Here is a 12,007-nt window from a genome sequence, read left to right as displayed (position 1 = left end):
ACTGAAAAGACAAAAACATTCTTGCTATGTCTCAAGGAAAACAATTTGAAAATAACATTTGAACCAGGTCTTAAAATGGCACATGCCCTTATAATCCCAGTGGCTAGGGAGGCTGAAGCAGGAGGATCATGAATTCAATGCCAGCCTCAGCAACTTAGTGAGGTCCCAAACAACTCAGTGAGACCCTGTTTCTAAATAAAATATTTAAAAAGGGCTTAGGATGTGACTCAGGGGTTAAGCACAGCTAGGTTCAATCCCTGGCACCAAATAAATATATATATATATATATATATATATATATATATATATATATATATATATATATATATTCCCCCCCACAAGGCTAAGAAATGCTGACAAGCATCAACCTTACAAAATGGAGAAGTCAGTTATTTTCTAATATATGAATGAAATGTTCAAGTCTTTTGTAAAATTCTGTCCCATTCATCTTATTTAGAAATTTCAGCCCTCAAATGTACCTCGATCATGTGGTAAATCTGCAACCTTACTACATGATCTCCCTACTCCTCTTTGAACAATCTAAGTGGTCTTCTATTCTTTGCAATTAAAAAGAAAGGTTTTGACTTCAAAAGATAGTCACTAATTAAAAAAAGACAACAAGGGCTAGGGTTGTAGCACAATGGTAAAGTGCTTGCCTCTCATGTGTGAGACACTGTGTTCCATCCTCAGCCACAAATAAAAATAAATAAATAAAGATATTGTGTTCATCTACAACTAAAAAATTATTAAAAAAAAAAAAAAAAAACAACCAATACCAAGGACTAATTCCTGTCTCTGAAATTGATTATACAATGCAGACATAACAAAAATTGAAACAAAAAATGTTATCCGGTTAATTTTCAGCAACCCCCAAATTTGCAATAAGTTCTAACAATCTATTTTTAATGTTTTGTTTGCCATATTTTTTTTATTTGTAGGTGAAACTGTAAATTTCTGTTTACTACATGTAAAGCTGAATGAGACCTCTGCTTCTAGCCATAACACATTAACTGATAGTAAACAATTCTTCCTGTTATAAGCAACTTTAACTGTAGAAAACATAGGAAGGATCTGTTTTCAGGTATCAGTTTATACTGTGACAGAAAGTGAGTCCACCAAGCTGCGTATTGAGAATTTCCTGAACACAAAGCAAGCAGGTAAGGTTTAGCACACAGGATCACAGAACAGAGCTTGGAGCAGTTGTAGTAGAATTTGCAGGACATGGCACCAAAGGGAGGCAATTTCACAGTAGGAATTTCACACAGTGCCCTTGAGTGCCCCATAAAGGGAAGTATGGCAGAAAGCTTGGCTACACATACATGCAGGAACATTTTGAAACTCCTAGAGGAAAATGGCTATGACAAAGTTAAAGGAAGAATGAGACGAGGTTACACAGTAGTATCCCTTCATGGTATTAATATCAACTCAATAAAGACATAAAAATCATAGACATATGTATGAGAAAATGAAGCAAAGAAAACAAAACTAAAGAGAAAAAAGACAACTATAGTAAAAAATTTTAACACCATTCTTTTGGTAACAGATAAAAGACAAAACTAGCAGTATGTATATAGTAGATCTAAATATCATCAACTATTGAACTAAGAGACATTGATAAAATTTCCAAAACCGTGAATAAAATTTCCTTTCAATGTCTACCAAGAGAAATCATATACAGTCTCAAATAATTAAAATATTAGAGTACTTTTGATCAAAACAGAATTAAATTAGAAATCAGTAACAATATGATATCTAGAAATCAAGAATATTTGAAAATTAAACATACTTTTAAATAATTAAACATACTTTTTCATAAGTTGAAAAAGAAGTCATAAAGAAAACTGAAAACAATTCTAACAGAATAATAATAAAAGAAAACATTAAAGTTTATCGTTTGCAAGCTGGGCACAGTGGTGTATGCCTGTAATCCCAGCGGATCAGGAGGCTGAAGCAAGAGGATCATGAATTCAAAGCCAGCCTCAGCAACAGTGAGGCGTTAAGCAACTCAGTGAGACTCTACCTCTAAATAAAATACAATAAAGGGCTGGGGATGTGGCTCAGTGGTTGAGTGCCCCAGTACCAAATAAATAAATACATAAAGTTTATAATTTCCAGCCAAAGCAGTGCTTAGAGGGAAATTAGAAGCTTGAATGCTAACATTAGAAAAGAAGTAGTTTTTAATCAACTAGATTCCCCCCTTAAGAAGCTAGAAAAAAGCAAACAAGACATAAATTAAAGAAATAATTTTAACAACTATTATTCATAGCCCATTGACTTATAATAAAATATAATCTTAATGAGTGAAAACAAAAAAATCTCAACAGATAACAGAAATACCAAACCTTAAAAAAAAAATTGAAACCATTTGTTATAGTTGAGATCTGAAATGTCCCACAAAGGCTCAGATGTTTGAAAGCTTGGTCCCCAATTGCAGCAATGTTCACAGGTGGGTCTCTGGATCATGAGACTCTGATCTCATCAAAGGATGGACCCCACTGATGGATTCATAATTGAATGGACTCCTGAAAGATGGTGGAAACTGTAGGAAATCAGGTCTAGTTGAAGGAAATGGATGTATGCCCCAGTAAAGTATATCCCTCCCTGACCCCTCTCCACCTTTCTTTCTCTCTGCTTCCAACCACTAAGGTGAGCAGTTGTACTCCACTCCATGCTCCCTGACATGACGTTCTGCCTCACCAAAAGCCCATAATAATGGAGCCAAGTGAACACAGTCTGAAATCATGAACTAAAATAAATCTTCCCTCAAGTTGATTTTCTCTTGTATATTGTCACAGTAATAAAAAGCTGATTAACACACCCTAGAATTAAAAGAAACATATATGAAATACTTTCACTGGATACAATAAACAACATATGAGATAAAGCAGAAGAAAGTGTCAATGAACCTTTCTCAATATTCAGAGAAATTACCCAAAGTGCAAAAATCAATAAAATTGAAAACAGGCTGCAAAAGGACAAAATAAATAAAGCCACAACTGTATCCTTTAGAAAAAGGTGAATAAAACTGGTAACTACCAGCAAAAATGATCAAGAATAAAAACAGAATATACAAATTACCAAGAAGAAGGATGAATGGAGACAGCAAAAAGATCCTACAAATTATATTAAAATAATAAAGGGCTATTGTGGCCACTAAATTTGATAACTTGGGTGAAATAGAAAAATTACACTCCAAATATAATTTTTAAAAATAAGTACCCATTTACACATATAAAACTAAACACTAAATGCCAGGGGTGGCGCACATCTGTAATCCCAAAGGCTCAGGATGCTAAGTCAAAAGGATCACAATTTAGCAAAGTCACAGCCACTCAGCAAGACCCTGTCTCTAGATAAAATATTTTAAAAGGCTCAAGATGTGGCTCAGTGGTTAAGCTCCCCTGGGTTCAATCCCCAGTCCCCCTCACCCCCAAAAAAGAAACTGAACACTATTATCTCAAAGTGCGCCAGACCTTTACCATAAAACTTAACCTAAAAATGCAGCTTTTTTTTTAAGTTTCTGAACATATCAGTATTTTAATTTAGAAGTTAAAAAAAAGAACTCTTTTATTTTTTTAATTTAGAAGGAAATAATTTTCTTTTGGTGAATTTTCACATTATTTTCAATATATAGCTTTTCATATATGTTTAATTAATGAAATATTCAAAGGCACATTCTACATGTAACAGAAAATCAAATAACACAAATGAAGCAAAAATATTCCTTGGGGCCAGGCGCAGTGACACATGCCTATAATCCCAGCAGCTAGGAGGCTAAGACAGGAGGATTGCGAGTTCAAAGCCAGCCTCAACAAAAGTGAGGCGCTAAGCAACTCAGTGAGACCCTGTCTCTAAGATACAAAATAGGGCTGGGGATGTGGCTCAGTGATCTAGTGCCCCTGAGTTCAATCCCCAGTACTCACACCCCCCACCCCGCAAAAAAAAAAAAAAATATTCCTTGGGATGCCCACACCCATGTCTCTCAATTCATCCCTTCTCAGAGATAAACATTACTTTCAGTTTGGTATATATATTACAGACCTTTTTTGTAATGCTTGTGTATGCATACAGTTATATGTAGATATACTTGTAGGTTGGTTGGTTTTACATAGAGGCCCATAAAAGCCTCTGAAGAACCAAAACTGCCCAACAATAGAAATAGCATTTAAGAGCCTATTGAAAAAATGAAGGATATGTGACCCTTCCCTTTGATACCCTACCCTATCTACACAACATGAACAAGGGGCAGCATAATGAGATGGGTAAAGAGTCAAGAAACAGCCCCTAATTCTCTTTCCTAAAAAAGGGCCCAGGGCCCAGGGTCAACTGTGAAACCGGGAAGTAGTGAGAAAAAGGCAGGAAGAAATGATTACCTTAAAATTGAATTTCAAAAATGAAAAAAGACATCTTAATGCCTGAAAATGAGTCCACTGCCAAAGCTGAACTATTCTTATAAATATACATGGCAAAAAATCAATGGAATTTGACTAGGATATCATTCATGGGTAGGGAAGGGAGAAAAATCAAAGAATATATATGACAATAGTGGTTAGTGAGAAATTTAAGTCATTTCCAATTTTACTCCATTCAGTTCAGCACATTCACCTAACTATTCATAAACTAGTAATAGGTATTTTTATTTTAAAAAATATTTTTAACAAATTAGATTTTAATTAAACCATTTTTTATGATGAATCTCAAGTAGTGCTAGTACTTTCCCTATCACAGTATCTATCAAACAGTATTACTTCATGTCTGTACATAACAGAGGTCAGCAAACTATAGCCTGTAGGCTCACTCCTGCCCATTCCTATTCTTGTACAGCATTCAAACTAAGGTAATAACATTTTGTGACATGTGAAAATTATAAGATATTTGGGCTGGGGTTGTGGCTCAGCAGTAGAGTGCTCACGTAGCACGTTTGAGGCCCTGGGTTCGATCCTCAGCACCACATAAAAATAAATAAAATAAAACTACTGTGTCCAACTAAAGAATAAATATTTTAAAAAGACATTTAAATGTTAGTGTTCATCAATAAAGCTACATAGAAATGAAGCCTTGCTGATACATTTTATGTGTAGTTATGACTGTTTTCATCCAAGAGCAGAACTGAGTAGTTATGACAAACCCTATGTGGTGCTCTTATCACCTCACACTGCTGCTCAGAGCACCATAAACTGCAGTGGCACAGTTATAATTTGACAGTGTTTACAGTGCCACACATATTGCCATATCATTACACTGTATTTATTTTATTACCAATGCAAACTCATCATGTCAAAACCAGAAAAGAAAAGTGGACCTTTTGACTATCATGATCTTAAAGCATAGTGAAGTGTGGCTTGTTATCAAATTAGATGGGAAAGCATTATGTTTTCTACACAAAAACAACTATGCCAAAGAATGTAATATACTTGAATATGAACAAATTTATCAGTTCCAGTGCTGTGTAACAAATTACTACAAACTCAGAAATTTGAAACAATACATATTCATTATCTCATAGTCTCCACAGATGAGAAACCTGGACACAGATTAGCTGAGTCATCTGCTCAGGCTGTAGTCAAGGTACCGGCTAGAGCTCATTCTCCTTAGGTGGCTCAAGTGGGAAAATACCCTCTTCCAATCTCCTTCAGATTGTGGAAAGAATTCATGACATTGCATTGTGTAATTAAGGGCCCCAGCTTTTTGTTGGCTGTCAGAAGCAACCCTCAGTTGTCACAGGTTGCCTACATTTTCTCACCATTTCCCAAAGTTCCTGTCACATAGGCTTTTCCAACATGGTTCCTCTAAGACTGAGTCTTATTCAAGGTAAAACATCATCTTTTCTCATACTCAAATTCCAAATTTTGTATCCTGCTATAGTTCTCCTAAGCAGAGAAAAATCATTAAAGAAAATTCTCCTGAGCAGGGGCAAAAAGGGGCTACAGAATTCTAAGTAGGAAAGAAAAGTAAACCTAGCGTTATGTACTACTTGGTTCCAAAAGCTAACTGTAGTAGTGTAAGCACAGATAACTGGTTTTCAACTTTCAAAATAAATCTTTTCAAAAAAAAAAAAAAGGCAAGATAAATGTCCTAGAAAAGAATATAAATTTTGCCCATCATAACAGTGTAACAATAACAGTACAAATAACAGAAGTTTAGCTGTTAATAGGACAAAGATAAGGTATAGGAAGGATAGGACAAGAATATCTCTATCTTGCATAGTACCAAGTTAAGAGAAAATGTAAAAACTTACTGGAACCAGAAACAGATAAAAGAACACTATTTAAAGTGTTAAAAGGAAAGTAACTGCCCAAACATTTAAAGACAAAATACAAAATGGGAGAATGTGAGCTAAAAATCTCATCATTAAAAAAGATAACTGATTTAAGATAATTAAAAGATAATGTTAGATTTAACATATTATCAAAGAGAAAAGAGAGCACATGATTCAGAATTATGGAAATAACCACCCTAAGTATTTTAAACAAATTATTAAAACTGGTTATATATACTGAAATAAATCAAAAATTGGAGATATGAGGCGAGACTATTATTTATATATCCTTCTGTATTATTTTAATTTCTTCCATATATAGGTATTAATTTAAGTATATTAATTCTACTATTAACAGGTAAATTAATCCTAAAAAATACCTTTAAAATATTGTCAAAACGCGATACTTCAAATGACTAAACAGTAAAATATTACATACCTCTACAAATCAGTTTGTGTTTTTATTTTTGTTTGCTTATTTTGAATAAAAAGTAAGGTTAAGCCTGGCGCAGTGGCGCACACCTATAATCCCAGAGACTTGGGAGGCTAAGACAGGAGGATCGCGAGTTCAAAGCAAGCCACAGCAATGGTGAAGTGCTCAGCAACTCAGTGAGATCCTGTCTCTAAATAAAACACAAAATAGGGATAGAGATGTGGCTCAGTGTTTGAGTGCCCCTGAGTTCAAACCCAGTTCCAAAAAAAAGAGTCCAGCCATAGTGGAGACAATTGTGGAATTCTTAACCTAACATGACCCCCTAGCCAACCCTGGGCATTTTCAAAATAGATCCACAGGTTTCAGAAGATATCATGATCCTTCCAGCACACTGGCAAATAGGCCTGTAATCCCAGCAACTCAGGAGGCTGAGGCAGAAGGATTGCAAGTTTGAGACCAGCCACAGCAATTTAGCAAGGCCTTAAGAAAATTAATGAGAACCTGTCTCAAAAAATTAAAAGTGCTGTAGATGTAGCTGAATGATAAAGCACTACTGGATTCAATCCCCAGTATAAAAAAAAAAAAAAAAAAGATTTAATGATCCTAAGAAAGTTAAGAATAACTGAAAAGTATACTGTTATTTTCTCACTAAATTGCGTTATAAATACATTCTTAGAATTTCAGCTAGAAATATAGCTCAGTGGTAGAGTACTTGCCTATCATGCACAAGGCCCTGGGTTTGATCCAGCCTGACAATAAATAAATGAATAAATAATACATTCTTAGAAAAAAAAATCTGTCCTTAAAACTAGGTAACATTTGTATTTATTTGTTTAACATCCAACCTTATTTTTTAAAAAAAGAAGTTTTTAGAGCCACATAAAATAAACATACCAAATAAAGGACTAAAAAACAGACTTAAGAAATAGGAAGGAAGTAAAATAATGTTATAAGTAAAATGATCTCATTATATACTATAAGTTTGGTATCCAGACAAAACATATTTATTTCTGTACTTTCTAGTGGTCAAACAAAAATAGAATACAATTGAATATAGGGCTAGGGTTGTGGCTCAGTGGTAGAGTGCTTGTCTAGCATGCATGAGGCACTGGGTTCAATCCTCAGCACCACATAAAAGTAAAATAAAGATATTATGCCCACCTCAAACTAAAAAATGAATATAAAAAAAAAAGAGAAATCCCCTTGTTTAAAAAAAAAAAGAAAACAACTGGATATAAAATTCAGAGTGTTTATTTAAATTCCACTAAAAAGACCTGTTAAAAAGACTAATAAAGAATCCTACTATTGTATGATATCTGCAGATGCAATCAATAGTACAAACTAATATCTGCTTCAAAGAAGCTTTCAATTCAAAAATTACAAAGACATTTTTTTTCTAAAAAAGCTTGAAACTCAGGCATCCATAGAAATAAAAATTATTGAAAGAAGTTTCACAGAACCATGCCTTGCTTACAATTTATTTTAACATAATTTAAATGATTATTTATACTGCTTAATAATATTTTAATTTGTAGAGATTTTTGTCTCTTTAATTGAAATCTTAATCCTTCTACTATTAAAGATAATAAACATGTATTTAGTTAATGTGCATTAAGCTACAAACTGTGCATAAATAGTAATAAAATATGTAACATATTCAATTCTAAAATTATTCTGACATTTAAGTATCTATATTAAAAAGACAGGGAATTCATCAAAAGGAAATTATCCTCAAGAATAAATTAACAAATATGAAATCAATTACTTTACTTTCATAAATAATTTCAATTTTGATAAAGCAACATCCACTAATAAAGATAAAATATGTGCTTCAATATACAGAAAACATTAGACATAATCTGATTATATGAGGAGAAATGTGGGCCACTGGCATACTTCTAATTTGATGACTACTGATGAATCTTCAAAACAGAAAACAGAAAATCAGATTCTCTAATCTGCATGATCCAATAATTTAGGACTTTACAGAGCCAAATGATCTCCTTAAGGCTGAAACTAGTATGGTAAAAATCTACATCTAGGTAAGTCAGTCTAGTATGTTCTACCTCATAAGAAAAACACCAAGACCTAGCTTCCAAAATACTGTTGGAATAAATAGAAAACTGTTACATACACCTGCATATTAAGCATTAAAATTTTCTACGGGTAACTTCATGTTTAGCATATTATTCAATATTCTTTGCAGATGCAAAATTGCAACAAATAAAATTTTAAAAATCAAATTTTACATTCAAACGTTACTCGTCACAGTGTTGATTCCCCTCAGTTTTATTATCTCAAATTAAAAACTCCATATTTAGTACATAAAATGTCTCATTCAGTATGTCAAATGCTTTATTCAGTCTCATAAAAATTATATTACAATACATGTCTTCAGGCTTTTCCAAAATTTAGATGAGTAAGGATATTTGTGATGTGATGGCTAGCCCTTACATCACATGCTTCTATTAGCAGCAAGTGTCCCAGTTACTGGTTTCTGGCATTAGCTCAACTGTGGTTGTCTAAGAAAAGAATAAACACTTATTTTTAAAAGCTAAATCATTAACTGTAATGTCAAAATAAAGATCAATTTCTGTAATTACATACTACAAAAGCTTTCTTTATCTCAGAAAGATTTAGTAACTATCATCTACAACAGTTTATATTTTTGAAACTGAATGCCAGCAATGTCCCTGTACATTCCTATCAAGATCCAGAAATTTCTAGCCTTTAAATTTTTAACACCCAATTCTATTAGTATTCTCCAAACTGGATCAGAACTCATTAAAACAATTTAATGGGTCCTAAGCAATGGTTTTTTAAATGACACAGTATCTAATAGAAAAGAAAACAGTACACATATGTAATAAAGATAAGTCATGTTTAATGGGATTTTCAGTTCTTTAAATGAAGGTATGTATGTCACTGGTCACAATGCAAAATACATTTCTATAGGTTTGGGTCAAAACATGGTTCCATGGTTAGAGCTACTATAAAATGTAGGAGTATCAAAACATACTGTTAGTCAGTTACAATTAAGGTTATTTTTCAATGAGAAACTTTATTAAAACCTAAATTTCCTCAATAAATATAAATATTACTGTAAGTCTAATGAAATTATTATTCTAATTATCCAGGTCTGATTATTTCTAGTAACTAGAAAGGTTAGGTATGGTTTAAGTGCTAAGATTTAGTTATGGTTTAAGTGTGCCCCCCAGGGGGTGTATGTGTTAGAATTTTGATGCCCAGTGTGAAAATGTTCAGAGGACTTTAAGAGATAAGTCTGAGTAAGAAGGTCTTTATGTCATTAGGGGTTGGAAAAGGTCAAGTTAGTTCTCAGGAGAGTGACTTCTTGGCTCACTATGTGACCTTTCCCTTTCACATATGTGTATCCTATGTTGTCATCAGCCATGAAGTCCTCACCAAGGCCAAGCTCCTGTTGACACCATGCAATTGAACTTCCAGAACTGTAAGCTAAATAAACATCTCTTCTTTATAAAAGTACCCAGCCTCAGATATTTCATTACAGTAAGAGAAAGCCAATTAATATACTAGAAAATGATTGTTTCATAAGTCTTCAAAATGTCTTTTGTGTCTTCTATTTTCAATTTCACAAGTGAATTTATACACTCATACCTGTATCACAGTTCATGTGTCTCAAGAGATGGAAAGAGACAGAATACTTAGTGTAAGAATGCCAGGATCCTAAGTATTTATTATATATATTATAAAGTATTTTCAATTTCACAAGTGAATTTATACACTCATACCTGTATCACAGTTCATGTGTCTCAAGAGATGGAAAGAGACAGAATACTTAGTGTAAGAATGCCAGGATCCTAAGTATTTATTATATGTTCACCTAGAGAAACACAGATCACCTTCACCTCGTGCCCCCTGAAGAATGACAAGAATCAGCCAGACTCAATGGTGCATGCCTATAATCCCAGAGGCGTGGCTTGGGAGGCTAAGGCAGAGGATCCCAAGTTCAAAGCCAGCCTGGGCAACTTAACAATGCCCTAAGAAACTTAGCATGACCCTGTCTCAAAACAAAAAAAAATAAAAAGGGAAAGCACCCCTGGGTTCAATCTCCAGTACAAAAATAAAAAATGAAAATAAAGAAGAAGACTGACAGGAATAATCAAGCCCCAAATTTGTATTATTAAAATATTCACCAAACCAACTGATATGAGCAAATCATCTCACTGTCTATAATCACAAGTGGACTGCAAACCCTAATCACAGCAATGATTAAAAAAAAAAAAAAAACTTGTATGGTGGTGCATGCCTGTTATCCCAGCTACACGGGAGTCTGAAGCAAGAGCATAACAAGTTTCAGATTAACCTGGGCAATTTAGCAAGATTCTGTCTCAAAATATTTTTTTAAAGGACTGGGACGTAGCTCAGTGGTAAAGTACCTTCCTAGCATGGGCAAAGCCCAAGGTTCAATCCCCAGTACTACTACTACTACTACTACTACTACTAATAATAATAATAATAATAATAATAATAATAATAATAAATATAAGCTGAAAGCCACCAGGGAAAATCATGATCATTTGGGGGCATAACTTTCATTCACTAAATACAAATATTTACTGAGTACTAACCATGCACTAGAAATAGGCATATTTGGTAGAAATACAGCAGTGAACTTACCCTCAAAGAGATCTCATCTAGCTGGGTGCAGTGGCACATGCCTATAATCCCAGCAGCTCGGAAGGTTGAAGCAGGAGGACCATAAGTTAAAAGCCAGCCTCAGCAACTTAGTGAGACCCTAAGAAACTTCACAAGACCATCACAAAATTAAAAATTAAAAGGACTGTGGATTTGGCTCAGTGGTTAAACACCCCTATGTTCAATCCCTGGTTTGGGACAGGAGACTCTCATCAAAAAAAATCTCATCAAGACTCTTACTGAGCTAAGTACCACCATGACCCACAACCTTTGAAGTACACTTTTAGGTAAATTAAAAATGATATTCTTCTGTTCCTCAGCTGATCAAAAACAGCTGATTCACAGTAGTTATCTTCTACAAAGGCATTACAAACAGAAAAATCAAACACTGAACCACTGCTCCTAGGAAAAATACAAGTTTAGGTTCCTGCCAGCCTCTTTGGTCACAAGATTTTCATAAACCAATCAATACATAATTCATTGTTTTATGTATGGTTCTGTTGAAAAACACCTTACAGCATTATAACTTATGCCTAACTAAGCTCACTTATAATATATAACTACAAATAATATCCCAGTATAGGCAAAGTTCACAAATTTACAAGGTTCGTAGAAGGGTATTCATGTTTAGGTACTTT

General features: G+C 33.8%; 1 protein-coding gene across 10 annotated transcripts in view; it reads right to left on the bottom strand.

Annotated features, from left to right (window-relative positions):
- The window catches only part of Csnk1g3 (casein kinase 1 gamma 3), a 108,766-nt gene that overhangs the window by 82,960 nt on the left and 13,799 nt on the right, over positions 1-12,007 (bottom strand). The window lies entirely within an intron of this gene.

This window comes from Marmota flaviventris, chromosome 5 (genome assembly GCF_047511675.1).
Source record: "Marmota flaviventris isolate mMarFla1 chromosome 5, mMarFla1.hap1, whole genome shotgun sequence".
In the NCBI taxonomy this organism is placed as follows: domain Eukaryota; kingdom Metazoa; phylum Chordata; class Mammalia; order Rodentia; family Sciuridae; genus Marmota; species Marmota flaviventris.
Note: the sequence above shows the minus strand (reverse complement) of the source record. Positions and strands in the feature narration are given on the sequence as shown.